This window comes from Macaca thibetana, chromosome 10, assembly GCF_024542745.1.
Source record: "Macaca thibetana thibetana isolate TM-01 chromosome 10, ASM2454274v1, whole genome shotgun sequence".
Taxonomy (NCBI): Eukaryota; Metazoa; Chordata; class Mammalia; order Primates; family Cercopithecidae; genus Macaca; species Macaca thibetana.
The window spans coordinates 85,620,632-85,639,803 of NC_065587.1; the positions used below are offsets into that span (position 1 = coordinate 85,620,632).

Sequence of the window (19,172 nt, forward strand, 5' to 3'; positions counted from 1 at the left end):
TAATACTGAGTCCCTTGGGGCACCCACCAGTCTCACCTAAGCTGGTTGCTTGCTCCCTTTTCCTTCTGTGCCTCAGATGTTTCCCATCAGTTCTCCATTGGACTCTAGTGTTCTCTCTAAGATGTTCTGTTCAAAGTATGAATGTCTGTTCATAATTTTGCTTCATTTTTTTCTGGAGAGAGTAGGTGTCTGATATCTTTAGCCAGCCATCTTGAACAAGGATCTATAAACAGTGTTTCTGAGTTTATCTTTATATATATATATTTTTTAGTGGTTGCTCTAGGTATTATATTATATATACCTATTTCTCACATTCTACTGGTGTTATCATTGTATCAGTTCTAGTGAAATATACGAACCTTACCACTTTTTATATTATTTTGCCTTTTCCCAATTTATAATATAACCATTGAAATATTTCCTTTACTTACATTTAGGACTACATTAGACAGTTTTATAATTTTTGCTTCAACTGTCAACTATAATTTAGAGGTTACAAGATAAAAAGTCTTGTATTTACCAATATTTTTGCTTACCATGTTATTTCTTCTATTATTATTTTACTTCCATTTAAAGAACATTATTGAGCCTTTCTTTCAAGATAAGCATGCTTCTGACAAATTATCTTAGTTTTCTTTAGAGACTGTCTTGATTTGTCCTTCATTCCCAAAGGATATATATGTATGTGTATGTGTATATATATACACACACATATATATATGCATATATATACACACATATATACATATATATACACATATATACACATATATATATACACACACATAAATGTATACACACACATATATATATAATATCAAGAGGGAGTTTTGCTCTCAATGTCCAGGCTGGAGTGCAATGGTGCTATCTTGGCTCACTGCAACCTCTGCCTCCTGGGTTCAAGTGATTCTCCTGCCTCAGCCTCCAAAGTAGCTGGAATTATAGGAGTGCACCACCACCATGCCTGGCTAATTTTGTATTTTTAGTAGAGACAGGGTTTTACCATGTTGGTAAGGCTGGTCTCAAACTCATGACCTCAGGCAATCCACCCTCCTCAGCCTCCCAAAGTGCTGGGATTACAGGAGTGAGCCATCTTGCCTGGCCCCAAAGGATATTTTTACTGGATACAGGATTCTGTGTTGACAGTTCTTTTCTCTAAGCACTTAAAAAATGTATTACTTTTGGCCTTTATGGTTTTGAATAAGAAATATGCTGTCAATCAAATTGTTTTTCCCTTATAGATAAGTTTTCCTTTTTCTCACACTGCTTTCAGAAGTCTATGATGTTTCTTGATGTGGACTTCTTAGAATTTATCTAGTTGAGTTTCACCTGTCCTCTTGTCTTTTTCCAATTATGGAAAGTTTTCAGACATTGTTTCTTCAGGTACTTTTTCAGCCCTGCTTTCTTTCTTTTATCCCGGAACTTTGATGACATGAATGTTATATCATTTTTATAGTTTCACAAATCCCTGTGGGTATGTCAAAACATTTTAGTCTGCTTTCTCTCTGTTGTTTATACGAGTAATTTATATTATTTTATCTTTCAGCTTACTTTTTCTTTTCTCTGGCTCCTCCAATCGGCCATTGAGCCAAGCCATTGAGTTTTCTTTTGATTTCAGTTATTCTATATTTTAGTTTTAAAATATTGACTTGCTTCTTCTTTGTATCTTCTGTTCTTTTGCTGAGAATTTATACTTTTTCATTTGTTTCAAGTCTGTGCATAATTGCTCTTCAAAGTATTTTTATGTTGACTTCTTTAAAATCTTTGTCAAATAAGCCTAACATGCCTGTCAAATCCATATTGGCATATAGTGATTACTTTTTTTATTCAATAGAATGCTCCAGGAAGAAAATGCTCAAGGTGTGACCATTAGCTAATGAGGAAAGGAGTCACTGGAAAAATATCACTGTTTCCTCTTCCTCAGCTGTGCTTCATGTAGACTCTCGGAATGTCTCCAATGAGACTGACTTCTCATTGCTTATAGTGGTAAACTGTTAATTATTTTCTTTTAGTTAACTATTCTCCTTTCCTTGTCTCACTTTCACAGTTTCTTACCATGAGAATGATCACCTCTCAAATAAACAACATATTTTAAAGTCTATGTCTTAGATCTCCTTTTATTTTTTCAGTGGTGGCACAGGTGGAAGGTGAAGGCAGATGAAAGCAAACAATGAGAATCCTCTATATTCTCTTTTTAATACAGACAAAGTATATGCAATCAGGATAAGAAACATAATATTTATATATTGATCTATGTAGCATTCCTGCACACATGGATTTTTATCTTATAATACTTTGTCCACTTCCCATTGAAGTCACCTTATCTGTGATGTAACCTACTTTGCTTTGAGAGTGGCTCTGTTTTCACTGTCTAGCTAAGCAAAATCAGAATTACATGTATTTCATATTCTCAGTTAAAATGAACATAATGGAAGGGGGCCAAAGTAACCAACTAAAAGCAGCTACAGTGCATGGCTCTCAGGAAAAGGAATGAAAGGGGCAAGTAAATACAGCATTTTCAACTGTACATCCAGCACCTTCCACCAAAACATCCAGGTACTCACATTGGGATTAATCAAAGAAATAGCTCAACCCACAAAAAAATGGAGAAAAGCAGGACAGGGTGACGTCCCAACCAGGAGTGACATGGAACCAAAGGAACCCATCCAAAGGTCAACAACCACAAAGATTGAAGGTAGATAAGCCACAAAGGTGAGAAAGAACCAGTGCAAGAACACTAAAAACTCAAAAAACCAGAGTGCCCTCTTTCCTCCAAATGACCACATCACTTCTTCAGTAAGGGTTTGGAAAGGGGCTGAGGGTAAGATGGCCCAAATGACAGAAATATAATTCAGAATTTGGATAAAAATGAACTACAGTGAGCTAAAGAAACATATTGTAACCAATGCAAGAAGGCTAAAAACCATGATAAAACATTGCAGGAGCTGACAGACAAAATAGCCAGTATAGAGAAGAACATAACTGACCTGATAGAACTGAAAAGCAAACTACAAGAATTTAATAATGCAATAGCAAGTATTAATAGCAGAATAGACCAAGTAAAGGAAAGAATCTCAGAGCTTAAAGACTGTATTTTTGAAATAAGACAGGCAGACAAGAATAGAGAAAAAAGAATGAAAAAGAATGAACAAAACCTCGAAGAAATATGGGATTATGTATAAAGACTGAATCTATGACTGATTGGTATACCCGAAAGAGATAGAGAGAATAGAACCAATTTGGAAAACATATTTCAGGGTATTATTCATGAAAACATCCCCAATCCAGCAAGACAGGCCAACATTCAAATTCAAGAAATGCAGGGAACCCCAGTAAGATAGTCCATGAGAGGATCACTTACAAGATACATAATCATCAGATTCTCCAAGGTTGAAATGAAAGAAAAAGTAAATGTTAAGGGCCACCAGAGAGAAAGGCCAGGTTACCTACAAAGGGAAGCCCATCAGACTAACAGCAGACCTCTCAACAGAAACTCTACCAGCCAGAAACAATTGGTGGCCAATATTTAACATTCCTAAAGAAAAAAATTCCAACACAGAATTTCATATCTTGCTAAACTAAACTTCAAAAGTGAAGGAGAAATAAGATCTTTTTCAGACAAGCAAATGCTGAGGGAATTTGTTGCCACCAGACCTGCCTTACAATGGCTCTTGAGAGGCACTATAGATGGAAAGAAAAAAATGTTAACAGTCACTACAAAAACACACTGGAGTACACAGACCAGTGACAGAATAAAGCAACCACATAAACAAGTCTGCAAAATAACTAGCTAGCATCACAACAACAGGATCAAATCAACCCATAACAACACTAACCTTAAATGTAAATGAGCTAAATGCCCCCAAATAAAAGACATAGAGTAGTAAGCTGAATAAAAAAACAAGACCCATTGGTATGTTGTCTTCAAGAGACCCATCTCACATGCAATGACATGTGTAGGCTCAAAATAAAGGTATGGAGGAAAATTTACCAAGCAAATGGAAAGCAGAAAAAAGCAGGGATTGCCATCCTAGTTTCTGACAAAACAGACTTTAAACCAACAAAGATAAAAAAAAGACAAAGGACATTTCATAATGGTAAAGGGTTCAATTCAACAAGAAGAACTAACTATCCTAAGTATATATGCATCCAACACAGGAGCTCCCAGATTCATAAAGCAAGCTCTTAGAGACCTACAAAGAGACTTAGACTCCCACACAATAATAGTGGGAAGTTTTAATGCCCCACTGACAATATTAGACAGGTCACTGAGACAGAAAATTAACAAAGATGTTAAGGACCTGAAGTCGGCTCTGGATAAAATGGATCTGATAGATATCTACAGAAATCTTCACCTCAAACCAACAGAATATACATTTTTCTCATTGCCACATAGCACCTACTCTAAAATCAATCACATAATTGGAAGTAAAATACTCCTCAGCATATGCAAAAGAACTGAAATAGTAACAGTCTCTTAGACCATAGCACAAGCAAATTAGAACTCAAGACTAAGAAATTCACTCAAAACCATACAATTGCATGAAAATTTATTAACATACTCTTGAATGACTTTTGGGTAAATAATGAAATTAAGCAAAAACCAAGAAGTTCTTTGAAACTAATGAGAACAAAGATACAATGTAACGAATCTGTGTGACACAGCTAAGGTAGTGTTAAGAGGGCAATTTATAGCACTAAATGCCCAAATCAAAAAGTTAGAAAGATCTCAAGTTAACAACCTAATGTCACAACTAAATGAACCAGAGAACCAAGAGCAAAAAAAATCCCAAAGCTAGCAGAAGACAAGAAATAACCAAAAGCAGAGCTGAACTGAAGGAGATAAAGACACAATAACTATCCAAAAGATCAAGTAATTCATGAGCTGATTTTTTGGAAAAAATTAATAAAATAGACAAATAAAAGAGAAGATTCAAATAAACACAATCAGAAATGATGAGGGGAACATTACCACTGACCCCACAGAGATACAAACAACCATCACAAAACATTATAAACATCTCTATGCACATAAATTAGAAAATCTAGAAGAAATGGACAAATTCATGGACACACACACTCTCCCAAGACTGAGCCAGGAAGAAATGGAATCCCTGAATAGGGTAATAGTGAGTTCTGAAATTGAGGCAGTAATAAATAGCCTCCCCCCCAAAAAACAGCCTAGGACCAGAAGATTCATAGCTGAATTCTACTAGCTGTACAAAGAAAAGGTGATACCATTCCTATTGAAACCATTTCAAAAAATTGAAAGGAGGGGGACTCCTCCTTAGCTCATTCTATGAGGCCAACATCATCCTAATACCAAAACCTGACAGAGATATAACAACAAAAAGAAAACTTCGGGTCACTACCTGATAAACATCGATGCAAAAATCCTCAATAAAATACTGGCAAACCAAATCTAGCAGCACATCAAAAAGCTTATTCACCACGATGAAGTAGCCTTCATCCCCAGGAAGCAAGGTTGGTTCAACATACACAAATCAACAAATGTGATTCATCACATAAACAGAACTAAAGACAAAAAACACAATTATTTTGGTAGATATGGAGACAACTTTTGATAAAATTTAACATCCCTTCATGCTAAAAACTCTCAATAAACTAGGTATTGAAGGTACATACCTCAAAATAATAAGAGTTACATGTGACAAACCCACAGCCAACATCATACTGAATGGGCAATAGCTGGAAGAATTCCCCCTGAAAACTAGCACAAGACAAGAATGGCGTCTCTCACCACTCCTATTCAACATAGTATTGGAAATTCTGACCAGGGCAATAAGAAAAGAGAAATAAATAAAGGGCCTTCATAGGAAAAGAAGTCAAACTATATCTGTTTGCAGAGTACATGATCCTATATTTAGAAAACCCAATTGTCTTATCCCAAAAGCTTCTTAAGCTGATAAGCAACTTCAACAAAGTCTCAGGATACAAAATCAATATATGAAAACCACTAGCATTCCTACATGCCAACAACAGTCAAGCCGAGAGTCAAATCATTAACGAACTCCCATTTATAATTGCCACAAAAAGAATAAAATACCTAGGACTACAGCTACCAAGGGAGGTGAAAGATCTGTACAAAAAGAACTACAAACCACTGCTCAAAGAAATCAGAGATGACACAAACAAATGGAAAAACATTCCATGCCTATGGATAGAAAGAATCAATATTGTTAAAATGGCCATACTGCCCAAAGCAATTTATAAATTCAATGCTATTCCCATTAAACTACTATTGACATTCTTCTTAGAATTAGAGAAAAAACTATTTTAAAATTTACCTGGAACTAAGAAAGAGCCCAGATAGTCAAGGCGATCCTAAGCAAAAAAGAGCAAAGCTGGAGGCATCACCCTACCCATCTTCAAACTATACTACAGGGCTACAGTAACCAAAACAGCATGATACTGGTTAAAGAACAGACACGTAGACCAATGGAACAGAATAGAGTTCTCAGAAATCACACCACACATCTACAACTATTTGATCTTCAACAAACCTGACAAAAACAAGCAATGGGGAAAGGACTCCCTATTCAATATATGGTGTTGGAAGAATGGGCTAGCCATATGCAAAAAATTGAAACTGGACCCTTTCCTTACACCATACACAAAAATTACCTCAAGATGAATTAATGACTTAAATGTTAAACCCAAAACTGTGAAAACCCTAGAGGAAAACCTAGGCAATATCATTCAGGACATAGGCATGGACAAATATTTTATGACAAAGATGCCAAAAGCAATTGCAACAAAAGCAAAAACTGACAAATGGGATCTAATTAAACTAAAGAGCTTCTGTACAGCAAAAGGAACTATCAACAGAGTAAACACACAACCTACAGAATGGGAGGACATTTTTGCAAACTACGCATCTGACAAAGGTCTAATATTCAGGATCTATGAGGAACTTTAACACATTTACAAGAAAAAATCAACTTAATTAAAAGGTGGGCAAAGGGCATGAACAGACACTTCTCAAAAGAAGACATACATGTGGCCAACAATCATATGAAAGGAAGGTCAACATCAATGATTATTAGAGAAATGCCCGTCAAAACCACAATGAAATACCATCTCACACCAGTCAGAATGGTTGTTATTAAAAAAATCAAAAAAGGCCGGGTGCAATGGTTCACACCTGTAATCCCAGCACTTTGGGAGGCCGAGGCAGGTGGATTGCCTGAGCTCAGGAGTTCAAGACCAGCCTGACAAACATGGTGAAACACCATCTCTAATAAAAATACAAAAATTAGCCAAGTATAGTGGCAAGCACCTGTAACCCCAGCTACTCCAGAGGCTGAAGCAGGAGAATTGCTTGAACCGGAGGCAGAGGTTGCAGTGAGCCGAGATTGTGCCATTGCACTCCAGCCTGGGTGACAGAGTGAGACTCTGTCTCAAAAAAAAAAAAAAAAAAAAAAAAAAAAAAAAAAAAAAAAAAAAAATCAAAATATAACAGATGCTGGTGAGGTTGTTGGGGAAAAAGGAATGCTTATACACTGTTGCTGGGAGTCTGAATTAGTTCAACTATTATGGAAGACAGTGTGACAATTTCTCATAGACCTAACAACAGAAATACCATTCAACCCAGCAATCCCATTCCCGGGAATATACCCAAAGGAATATAAATTGTTCTATTACAAGGAATTATGCATGTGTATGTTCATTGCAGCACTATTCACAATAGCAAATACATTGAATCAACCTAAATGCCCATCAATGATAGACTGAATAAAGAAAATGTGGTACATATACACCATGGAATACTATGAAGCCATAAGAAAGAATGAGATCATGTCTTTTGCACAGACATGGATGGAGCTTGAGGCCATTATCCTTAGCAAACTAACACAGGAACACAAAACCAAATCCCTCATGCTCTCACTTATAAGTGGGAGCTAAATGTTGAGAACACATGAACACATAGAGGAGAATAACATACACTGGGGCCTATCAGGGAATGGAGGGTAAGAGGAGGGAGAGGATGAAGAAAAATAACAAATGAGTACTAGGCTTATTACCTGGGTGATGAAATAATCTGCACAACAAACCTCCACGACACACATTTGCCTATGTAACAAGCCTGGACTTGTACCCCTGAACTTAAAATAAAAGTTAAAAAAATGAATATAATATGTTGGCAACATGACTTTATGATACCTACTGTCAAATGTTATCAAATTGAATCACTAGTAACTCACACTAACCTCCATTTCAATCTGTGACTCCTCAAGGTTACTTCATTCTCCTTGAGCTCTGAATCTCCTGAGATTTATAAAAGTTCTGACTTGATCACAGGGAGATGATCAGGCTCTGGGAGTGGGAATTTGAGAGCAACACAAGCCACTGCATGAAATGAGGGTAAGTGCTTCTCGGAGTTGCTTCTGATCATATGGCTTCTACCCAATGCTCTAGGAAGTAACATTCTTCTTGATTAGGGGAGAAAAAATAACCATTTTTTAAACCAGGGCTTGTTCAACATAGGTTATTTTGACAAGGACATAGTTGAGTAATTCTGGGTTATGGAGTGAAAATGACACGTTTTATTTATTAGCCTCAATTGGCGATAAAATATACCACAGTGAATCCAGCTAATGTTCATGCAGGGCAGCTGCAGAGAAAGACTGTACATTTTAAGCATATTCTCAAGGGTCCAGTTATATTAGGAAACCAAAAGAAATGATAAATATAAAATTAAGAAAAGCAGCATAAGAGATATGAATCCTACTTTCCAAACTCAAGTGTATAATAAATATATTTGATTTGTTTTACCATGACTCAAATTAGTATTTTAATCCTGTTTCTGCCAGAATGACAGAAACTGAGGATAGAGCACTTTCGTTTCCAGGAGAAACTTCTGTCAAGAAGCAAGAAGAAAGAAAGAAATAGACAAAACAGATGGTGAAGAAGAAATTAGAGGGTGGTCTGCAGGGCCCAAGGACTCTATTCTGGGAATGTCTGGGACAAGAAGGGACATGGTGGGTACCTCAAAAACAACCCGCAGGGCAGGGAGGCTGCTGAGAGACCTGTAGATGGTCCAGCCTTGGAAAGTAGCAGCACCAGCCTGGACTCCCAGGTCTGAAAACTGGTGGGATGGGCTATCTGTGAGTTGATATTTCAAGCCACCACTGCCACTTTGACCCTGTAAAGCAGTGGCTGGCACTAGCAATCCAAAGAATTTGCCTGAAGGAGCTATAAAATTTGATGTCATGGATTTATCATTTGACGGCATCCTGATTACATCACCTCCTTATTGTGGATTACAGAGTTCCCTCTCAAGTATCTTTTAGAAAATCATTGAATGCCAGAGTTGGAAAGTGGCAGTTGTGCTTCCATGATTTTCAATCTCTTCCTCAGTTCAGTTATACAGAACTTTATCATGGAAATCTTACCCGGAACATCAATCCATAAGAAAGACGGAGGTTGAGCTTCTCTATGTGAAGGGAGAAGAGGATTGTACTTGGGAATCCAGACAAGCTAGAAGTTAGGAGCTCCAGGCTCTTGTACTGGTCCAGGCCCTATAGAATCTTCCACTGGTGGGCCTTTTGTAAAGTGATTTCACACAGAGCTACCCGCTTTTATTTTCTTGTCAGTCCTAGGAGAGAGGCAGGCAGTGCCAATGTTGAGTTTTACCTGAAGGTTAAGAAATCGCCTTGCCTTTTTGTGTTCAGAAAAGACTTTCTGCAAAGAACCCTTCCCCATAAGATTTAGAAGAGCTTCCCGGATGCTCCCTTGTTTACCTGTGACAAGGTCAGACACAGACCCTTCCAACTCCCTTTCTTTACCTCAAAAGTGATTAGCTGAACTGCTTGTCTTCACTGATTGATCAGAACAAAATGCATCTTAATCAAACTTTGATTAAGCCCCTCTCCATCCCTCAGTTCCCTCGACTTTGGCCTGCCCTCAGCCTGAGCCAGTACAATCTCTCCCTAAGGGTCTGTGTTGAAAATAGACTGGCTTCAGGGTAGAATATTCTCTGATTTACCCTCCGATCTTGCCTCCCTATCATCCCACTTCCCCACACTGGGTTCTTTTTGGCCTGATTTACTGCTCTATAAAAAGAAATCCTCTTTGCCTAACTCTTGAGAGGCTTGCAGACCTTATGTTCACAGGGTTCTCCATATTGCAATAACAAGGAGGTAACACTCCCCACCCCAAGCTGCAATAATCCTTTGGATAAAATCTCTCCTTACTAGGTCCACGTTTTTCATTTGTTTATTTGTTTTTTTCAACTTGACAGCAGTTATCTTGATGTCCATTCTGTGGAAGTAGAAATTAAGGTTTGACGTGTGTCCCAGGTCTGGTTGTCAGGTTCATGGGCAGTGGCAGAAGTTGAATTCAAACTCAAGTCCTCTTAGACTTTAGTCCTGGAACTCTCCATACTGCCACGTGGATTCCTTCTCAATGCAGGGACAAAAGACTTTACTTCTGTAAGCAGAGGAGGTTGGAGAGAAGTTCCCTTCAGTTCCACCTGCTTTAGGGATGAGACTGAGAGGGCCAAAAGCTCCAGGTTACTGCCCAAAATAGCTGCATTAAATGGGAAGCCCAGATATTTGGGCACCTTGGGTCTTCCTAAGTGGGAATATCTTGATAGAAAATATTCCTATAGGAATACAGACACAAAAAGGAGATTATAGGCTCAGCAGATGCAAGGGAAATGAATTTCCCCATCCAGCCTAAAATCTAAAAGTACAAATCCATTTGCCAAGGTTTCATATAAAAGAATCTATCAAATGAAATCTTATCCAGAGTATATCCTGGCTTGTTCATCCTATCATTGAGGTTTGCATCTGCCTCACTCTGGATGCCTGAAATTATATTCTGTCTGTCCTGTCAGAGTGAATTATTTCTAAGGAAAATCCAGAGAAGACATAAACAGAGTCTCCGAGTTAAATGAAGGAGATTTAGGCAGTGCAGCATGGTCCCATCAGTGGCAGCTGTAGCAGCAGCATCACTTTGGAACTTGTTAGAAAGGCAGATTCTCAGGCCCATCCAGACCTCCTGAATCAGAAACTCTTTGTAGGTGCAGCCTCCTGCGTTGTCACAAGCCCTCCAAGTGATTCTCATCGCACTCAAGGTGACCTGGGGTTTCAGGTGGGGTCTGGCCCAGGGGATACTCCTGAGGGTGAGGACGACTCTGCTATTCCAGACTCCTCCTTCCTCCAGCAGCTATGCCCTGTAGGCAGCTACTCCTCACCCTCTCTTAGTTCCTCTCCCTTCCCAGGTGTTGTTAATAACTGGTTTTTTGGCAGTTCCTGTATTGAAAGAAAGAAATCAAAATGTATTGAGCCCCATGAATGTGCCAGACACTTGGGCTTGGCACTTCTGATGAGTTATTTATGTGATCTTCATAAAAATCCAAAGAGAAGAAAAATATGTCTTGTGTTTCATACAGAGGGATATTTGAGTTTTGTTAGAAGAACCCTTGAAAGCCTAAAAGACTTTATGACCTGAAGGGATTTCTATTGGTGGAATTTCCTGCACTTTGCGGGGGTGGGAGTGATATTTTCACTGAGGAGGAAAGCAGGGATGACATGTGCTGTAAGGGGACTGCACTTCTGAAGGGCAATCTGTCAGGACTCTGAAATAGGAAGTACATTCCTGTCATATAACTCAGCAATTCCACTCTGGGTCGTAGTTCCCAAATAAACTCTCCCCAAGGTCCACAGGAAACAGGAAATATGTCCCTGCAGCATTGTCTGTGGTGCTGGTGGGGCAGTGGTTTAGAGATCTTCCACATGCCCACCATCATGGGACGGATTGAAAACACGATCATGCCGGCTTCTGGGAGCAGAGGCCTGGAGGTGCCTCCTGCAACACAAGGAGCTTACAAATATAATGCTGTGTAAAATGAGACTTACAAGCACAATTCCATTTATATAAACATAAAAACATTTCTTGCATTTTACAAGAACACATACAAACAAAAGGATGGATGCCAACCCATTGGGATGTTTGTCTATGAGGTGGGATAGGGAAATGAAACTGGAGAAGTAGGTCAAGAGGAGATTTAATAAACCGAGACAAGGGTTTTGTACCATCAAGAGTTGCCATGAATTCAGGAATATTAGTAAAGAAAAGCAAGATACAGAGATAAGTAAAGGAAACCACAAAACAAATGACAGTCCCCAGAGAGCTTCCTGATGTGCCTTCCAGGGCTGAGACCAACACAAAGAGGTTGTAACATCTGCAGGCTCACGTCCAGTGGAGCAGCATGTCCTTTCGGTGCATGAAAGTCAGCTATGGCTTCTGAAGACCTCATAGCTGAATCTCTGTTCTGATAGCACTAAATTTAGTGCCTTTTTATCTCCCTGCCTCAGGGTGGATCTGCGATCTTTAGGCAATAGCAGAAGAATTTGCCTGCTCTCTATCCTGGAAAATCTATACATAGGCTGGATTATTTACTGTCATCAAAGAAATCTTTGAGGTAGCTCATTTGACTCTTCGTTTTATGATAGAAGAGTTGAGGCACCAAGAGGAAAAATAAGGTGAGTGACAGAATGAGACTAGAACATGACATCTTGATTCCTAGTCAAGGACCATTTCTGAACCCCTGTTGCACAGAGTCAACCATGGAGCTATTGAGAAACAGGATTCTAGGGCCCCCTGTACCTGAGGTTTGGATTAAATAGGTCTGGGGGAAAGCTTAAGAACCTATATTTTCTAAAAGTCCTCTGTTGATACTGAAATGAAGCTGGGTTTGAGAACCACACTCTCCTATCCTCAAATACATCCAGAAAGGACAGTAAAGGGAGAGGGTATAATGCTGGCCAGTATGTTGAGAACATTTTCAACCTGAAAGGCCAAGGGATTTCTCTTGTGAGAAACATCTACAGGGTACCCCAAACAGGTAGAGAGGTTTTTGGGGGTCCTCTTATTTTAGGGACAGTATAATCCAACTGCCTGGCATCGTGCTCCCCACTCTTTTGCTCCCCAGGTGGGACAAGCCACTTGGTGACAATTAACCCATTTCCACTCTGTTCTTCCTTAGCTAATTATGTACTGAGCCACTATTGTGATGCATTCTACCCTGGGTACCAGGGAAGACGTACACAAAAGAAGATGTGGAACCATCTCTTAAAGTCATTCCAGGCCAGGTGCAGTGGCTCACTCCTGTAATCCCAGCACTTTGGGAGGCCCAGTCAGGTGGGTCCCTTGAGCCAAAGAGCTCGAGATCAGGCTAGGCAACATGGTGAGACCTCGCCTCTACAAAAAAAAGTAAAAGAAAATTAGCTGGGCTTGGTGGCATGAGCCTGTACTCTCAGCTACTCGGGAGATTGAGGTGGGAGGATCACTTGAGCCCAGAAGGTCGAGGCTGCAGGGAGCTGTGATACAGCCACTGCACTCCAGCATGGATGACAGAGTGAGACCCTGTCTCAAAAATTAAATTAAATTAAATTAAATTAAATTAAATTGAAATTTTAAAAACTTAGCTGGGCATGATGGTGTGTGTCTGTAGTCCTAGCTACATGGGAGGCTGAGGCAGGAGGATTGCTTAAGCCCAGGAGGCTGAGGCTGCAGTGAGCTATGGTTGTGCCACTGTACTCTAGCCTGGGTGACAGAGTGAGACTGTGTCAACCCTGTCTCAAAAAAGCCATCCCAGGCCCATGGGGGAGGTAGGGGAATGAATCACTACAATGACAGAGAGCTAGAAGACATGGGGGGACTGATGTGAGATCTGGATTGGCAAAACAGTTTTCCTCAGATGTATTTTTATTGCAAACTAAATTTTATGTATTTATTCTTCAATGTTATTTTTTGTCTCCCAAAACTGTATATAACAATTTCACAAGTGACATAAGGATGCCTCAACTTTGAGATTATAAGTTTATTGTGGGTATTTTGAAAGCTTAAGATGGTCACTATAGATAAACGACCAGTTTCTAATTTGGTGTTTAAAAGGATTCTCATGAATCATAGTGGATGTTGATTGGATTGTCTGGCTCCAGCTCCTCTTCCTTCTCTCATTATAGCTAATGAGAAGCAGGTGTTTTATACAGCATACCTCTGTCCTTCTGGCCTCAGTTGATTGGTCTAAGGGTGGTCACCTGACCCAGGTTGGGCCAATCAGACCCTTCTCTGTGATTTTTGGACTTTTTAACAAGAAGGATGAGACTATCTTGCTCTACTTTCTGAAGCTGAGGGCTCTTCTGTGTCAGGCACTGTCCTGCACTCTGAGGCTATGGCACTGAATAGAGAAAATGATGTGTCTTCTTTCGTGGTAGGCAGTTAGAATCTGGTAGATGTAGGGAGACAGATAATAAATAAACACAAAAACAATATAAAATACATAAAGCACAAAATTGGTCACCAGGCATCATCATTATACAAATTGTTTCATTTATAACAATAATAGCATACATTGTGAACCTCTATGGAGCACTTACTATGTAGGAAACACAATGCTAGTGGCTTTATATGTGTTAACTCATTTAATCCTCAAAACCACCCAAGGAAGTGAGTTCTATAATTAATCCTGTTTGGAGGGAGGCTCTTATTTTATCAAGAGGCAATGATGAAAACTATAGAGAAGAGCAGAGGCGAGACTTTAAGTTAATGGTTCCTGATTTTCCTAATGCCCAGCTGTGTTTCTGCCTGTACAGTTACTTATGTTGTTCAGGTTTTCCTTCATCTCATGAGTTAATAAATTTTCCTCTGTCCTTAAACTTTCCAAACTGAATTTCTGTTACCTGTTACCCCACATTGCCAAGACACTATGGAAACTTATCAGGATTAATCAAGTGACCTCTACGTGCATGGCAAGGCAGGTGTTAATAAAATGCCAAGGATGAGCTGGCATGGACATAGCTCCTGCCCTCAAGAAGAAGCTTGCAATTCAGTAAAGACACTGCAACAGCAGAGACAGAGGCTGCAAGTGGAAAGTCGGTGATGTAATTCAACTTCTCTCTTCATTTTGCCCTCCTCTGTGGCAGGCACACCGTGCATCGCACACCCCCTATTTGTGCCACCCTGATCATTCTGTGAGCTCTATGACCAAAATGCCAGCTCCCGGACAGTGGGGCCCCAACTGCCCTGATACCTGGTGGGCCCCTGATTCGAGCATCCACCCTACACACAATTTCAGATTAACAAAGAAAAAATTTTGAGGGCTGACTATAGCTGTCAGCTTTCAGCTTTTGTTTTACAGCTTGAGTTGCCCATAGCTTTTCACTCAAGCAACCCTTTTAGGTATTTTAGGTGTGTGTGGAGTGGTGGAGGTGACAGTGGAGAACTCAGGAGAGCTAACTGCTGTTTTCTTCCTCCTCTGAAAGTCTACCTCAATGCCAAGTGAGTCTACATAGGGGAATGAATGGACAAACAGCTTGTGGAACGGGCAGGATGGCCTGCCTACTAATTAGGTCTTGGGCTCTGGAGTCAGACTCCAGAGGAGACAATTACTAGCTCTATGATCTTGGGGAAATCACTTCCCCATTGCACTCCCCAGCTTCCTCCACCTGTAAATGTACACGCTTTCCATGTAACAGTGTTTCAAGGATTAAATAAAGAAATACACTTAAATGTTTAAATAGTGCCTGATATACAGGAAGCACTTTATAAATGGCAGTTATCACTATGCCCATATGAAAGCAAAGTGAATGAATAAGTAGAGCTATATGTACAATAAAATAAGTCTCAAAAACATAATGTGTAAAAAAAAAAAGCAAAAGAAAGTTGCAACAGGGGCCAGGTGCAGTGGCTCACACCATAATTCTAGCACCTTGGGAGGCCGAGGCAGGAGGATCACTTAGGCCAGCAGTTTGAGACCAGTCTGACCAAAAAAGTCAGATCCTGTCTGACTTAAAAAAAAAAAAAAAAAGCCAGGCATGATGGCATGTGCCTGTAGTCCCAGCTACTCAGAAGGCTGAGGTGGAAGGGTCACTTGAATCGCTTGAGCCCAGGAGTCTGAGACTGCAGTGAGCAAATATTGCAACACCGCACTCCAGCCTGGAAGACAGAGTGAGAACCTGCCTCAAAAAAAAAAATAAATAAATAAAATGAAAAGAAAGACAGGTGCAACAGGATACATAAATATGGTGTGATACAATGTATGTAAAATTTCAAACACAAAATAATATATATTGCTAATGCACATATATCTCTATATATTACATAAACATAATTGTGTATACAAAGTAGCATGATATACTGCTATATAGGCGTAAGTTGTACATCATGCTACTTTATATATACAATATATCTTTTGTATATGTAAAATACATATATACATGGCCGGGCGAGGTGGCTCACGCCTGTAATCCCAACACTTTGGGAGGCCGAGGCGGGCGGATCACGAGGTCAGGAGATTGAGACTATCCTGGCTAACATGGTGAAACCCCATCTGTACTAAAAATGCAAAAAATTAACTGGGCGTGGTGGTAGCAGGAACCTGCAGTCCCAGCTACTCAGGAGGCTGAGTCAGGAGAATGGCATGAACCCGGGAGGTGGAGCTTGCAGTGAGCTGAGATTGTGCCACTGCCCTCCAGCCTGGGCGACAGAGTGAGACTCTGTCTCAAAAAATATATATATATACACACACACACACACACATATATATGTATATATATAAACACACACACAAGTGGGGGGTGTGTGTGTGTGTGTGTCTGTGTATTGTATATGCAAAGTAGCATGATATACTGCTTATGCCTATATATGTGAACTACCCCCAAAGGGGCAAGTGACAAAAATGAAGGCTTCTTATACTGCTTATGCCTATATAGCAGTATATTATGCAATTATATATATATAATACACACGCAGTTGTGGTTTTATATGTGGTTGCTGCACGTGTGTGTGTATGTATGTGTGTATGTATGTATATTAGAAAGCACAAAACCTTGTGTAGGAAATAGATGTATTATTTTCCAGATAGTAGTTACCTCTGGTGGTGATGGTCTGGTCATGGTAATGGTGTGTGTATGTTCACAGAGCAGAGGTAGTCTGCATGCTTGAAATGTTTCATAATTAAAAATTTTGAAAAATGCATTTTAAAAACTTCCATCTGATAACTAGAGAGCTGCCTTCTTCATTTGTATTCCACTTGGCTATTCAAACTCCCTTTTTGTTATGCAAAAGAAGTTGCAATGTGATACCCATCTGAAATGGGAATTTTTAATAAGGATTTGGGAACTGGGATAGTTCCAAATTGGGGTAATGTGGCTGGAGAGGGAGGGCGAGGTGGGAGAAAGGCCAGGAGCCTGGAGACTGGCTTTTATAAATTTACTTTGTTCATTTTTATATGATTTGGAGAAAGAAGGAGACTTGGAGACATCACAGACAGGTTGTGTAATTTTTCTTGGTTCGTGTTCTCAAGTATGAAATCAGAATAATAAATCGTATTTTACGAGGTTGCTGTGAGAAGTAAATAAACACAGAACATGGCACTTGGTAAGCATACCAAATACCTAGTGTTATGACACTCAATTTATATTTAAAGCTTATATGTGACAGACTTCAGCGAGGCAAAGAAATCAATCAATGCCAAGTTGAAAGATGGTTTCTGCAGGAGTCAGAGCACCCAATGGAATGTCACTCCTCCAAATCAATAGATGCATTCAAAATACCAAAAATAAAACATCAAACAAACTCTTTCCAGTGTGGTTCTGAAACCCAGCACATATTTTCCTACCCTGGGATTTGTCAGGGCTTCATGCGTACAGTGCAGGGAGGGAGAGCAGGAAGCTCCTATCTCTCTGTTTCCAAACAAGACTAAGTTGGATTTGGGGAAGGGATGAGTAGCTCAGCAAAGCTAAGGGAAGGCAATATTTAGGAGACAAAGGGTTGCAGGTAAAGGAGGGAGATGCTGCAGAGAGGACAGTGAGTATGTGAGTTACCCCCAAAGCAGCAAGTGACAAAAAAGAAGGCTGAATAAGGCCATCCATCTGATGCCATGGATGAAAAAGCTTGGCAACAAAGCAGGGTGAGAAGTGGGAGGTCCCTCGTGTGGCAGCTCCATACTGGGGAGACCTCTGAGTCTCCTAATCCAGCTTGTGACTTTAAAGTGGACTGAAAGAAAGATGTAGTCAATCTATCCATCAGGGAACTAATGTAACAAGGAGACTAGAAGACCATAAATGAATCTTCAGTAAGGGGATAGGGTGCTCCTTGCAACTGGAAAAATCAAAGCTCCTCAATAATGCCAATTCTGCCAATTATTCAGTTCCCGTGCTCTTAGACTCTTGTTCTCTATAGACATGGACATTTAAATATATAGTAAAGCAGTATGATGCCGTTTTGGCTTAAACTTCACCAAAAAACATTTTTGTTGCCTGTCATCTCAGTGCTTTGAGAGGCTGAGGCAGAAGGATCACTTGAGGCCAGAAGTTTGAGACCAGTCTGGGCAACAAAGTGTGACCCCCATCTGTACAAAATATTAATTTTTTTTTTTGAGACAGAGTCTTGCTCTGTTGCCCAGGCTGGAGTGCAGTCGTGTGATCTCAGCTCACTGCAACCTCCGCCTTCCAGGTTCAAGTGATTCTCCTGCCTCAGCATCCTGAGTAGCTGGGACTACAGGTGTATGCCACCACGCCTGGCTATTTTTTTCTAAAATATTTAAAATTTTTAAAAAACTTAACCAGACATGGTGGTGAACATCTGTAGTCCTAGTTACTTGGGAGGCTGAGGTAGGAAGATCACTGGAGCCCAGGAGTTCAAGGCTGCAGTGAGCTCTGATCCTACCACTGCACTCCATCCTGGGCTAGAGAATGAGGGAGACCTCTCTCTCTCTCTGCATGTGTGTGTGTGTGTGTGTGTTTGTGTATCCATACACACAGTTACTGCTGCTTTTAGCCACAATAGATGACAAAGGGAATGTTTGTAGACTGTAAGCCAGGAGGCAACTCGATATGGTGAGAAAAGCATGGATTTGATGTCAGATAGACCCAGGCACAGTCATTCATTCACTCAGTCAATGAATATTTATAGACTGTGTACTATGTGTTGGATTTGCAGCATTTACGTTCTAGTGGAGGAAGGCAGAAATTAGGAAATGAATGGCAAGATGATGTAAGGGTGTGGTGTGTGCTGTGAAGAAAGTAAAGTGATGGAATTCAGAGTGGCTGGGAAGAGCGGGGAGCTTTGGAGTGGACAACTAGGAATGGCTTCCCTGAATGCTGAGTAGCCAGCTGAGTATAGCAAGAGCCCAGGCC

At 40.0% G+C, this 19,172-nt stretch overlaps 1 protein-coding gene across 7 annotated transcripts in view; it reads left to right on the forward strand.

The window, feature by feature from the left end:
- The window catches only part of DSTN (destrin, actin depolymerizing factor), a 1,228,633-nt gene that overhangs the window by 525,983 nt on the left and 683,478 nt on the right, over window positions 1–19,172 (forward strand). Inside the window, exon 1 of one of the 7 annotated variants that reach the window (XM_050745392.1) lies at window positions 11,509–11,518. The exons of the other annotated variants lie outside the window; for them this stretch is intronic. The gene's annotated coding sequence lies outside the window, so the exon portion shown is untranslated. Of the gene's footprint in view, window positions 1–11,508; window positions 11,519–19,172 lie in introns of those variants that run through there. 7 annotated transcript variants of the gene reach the window in all.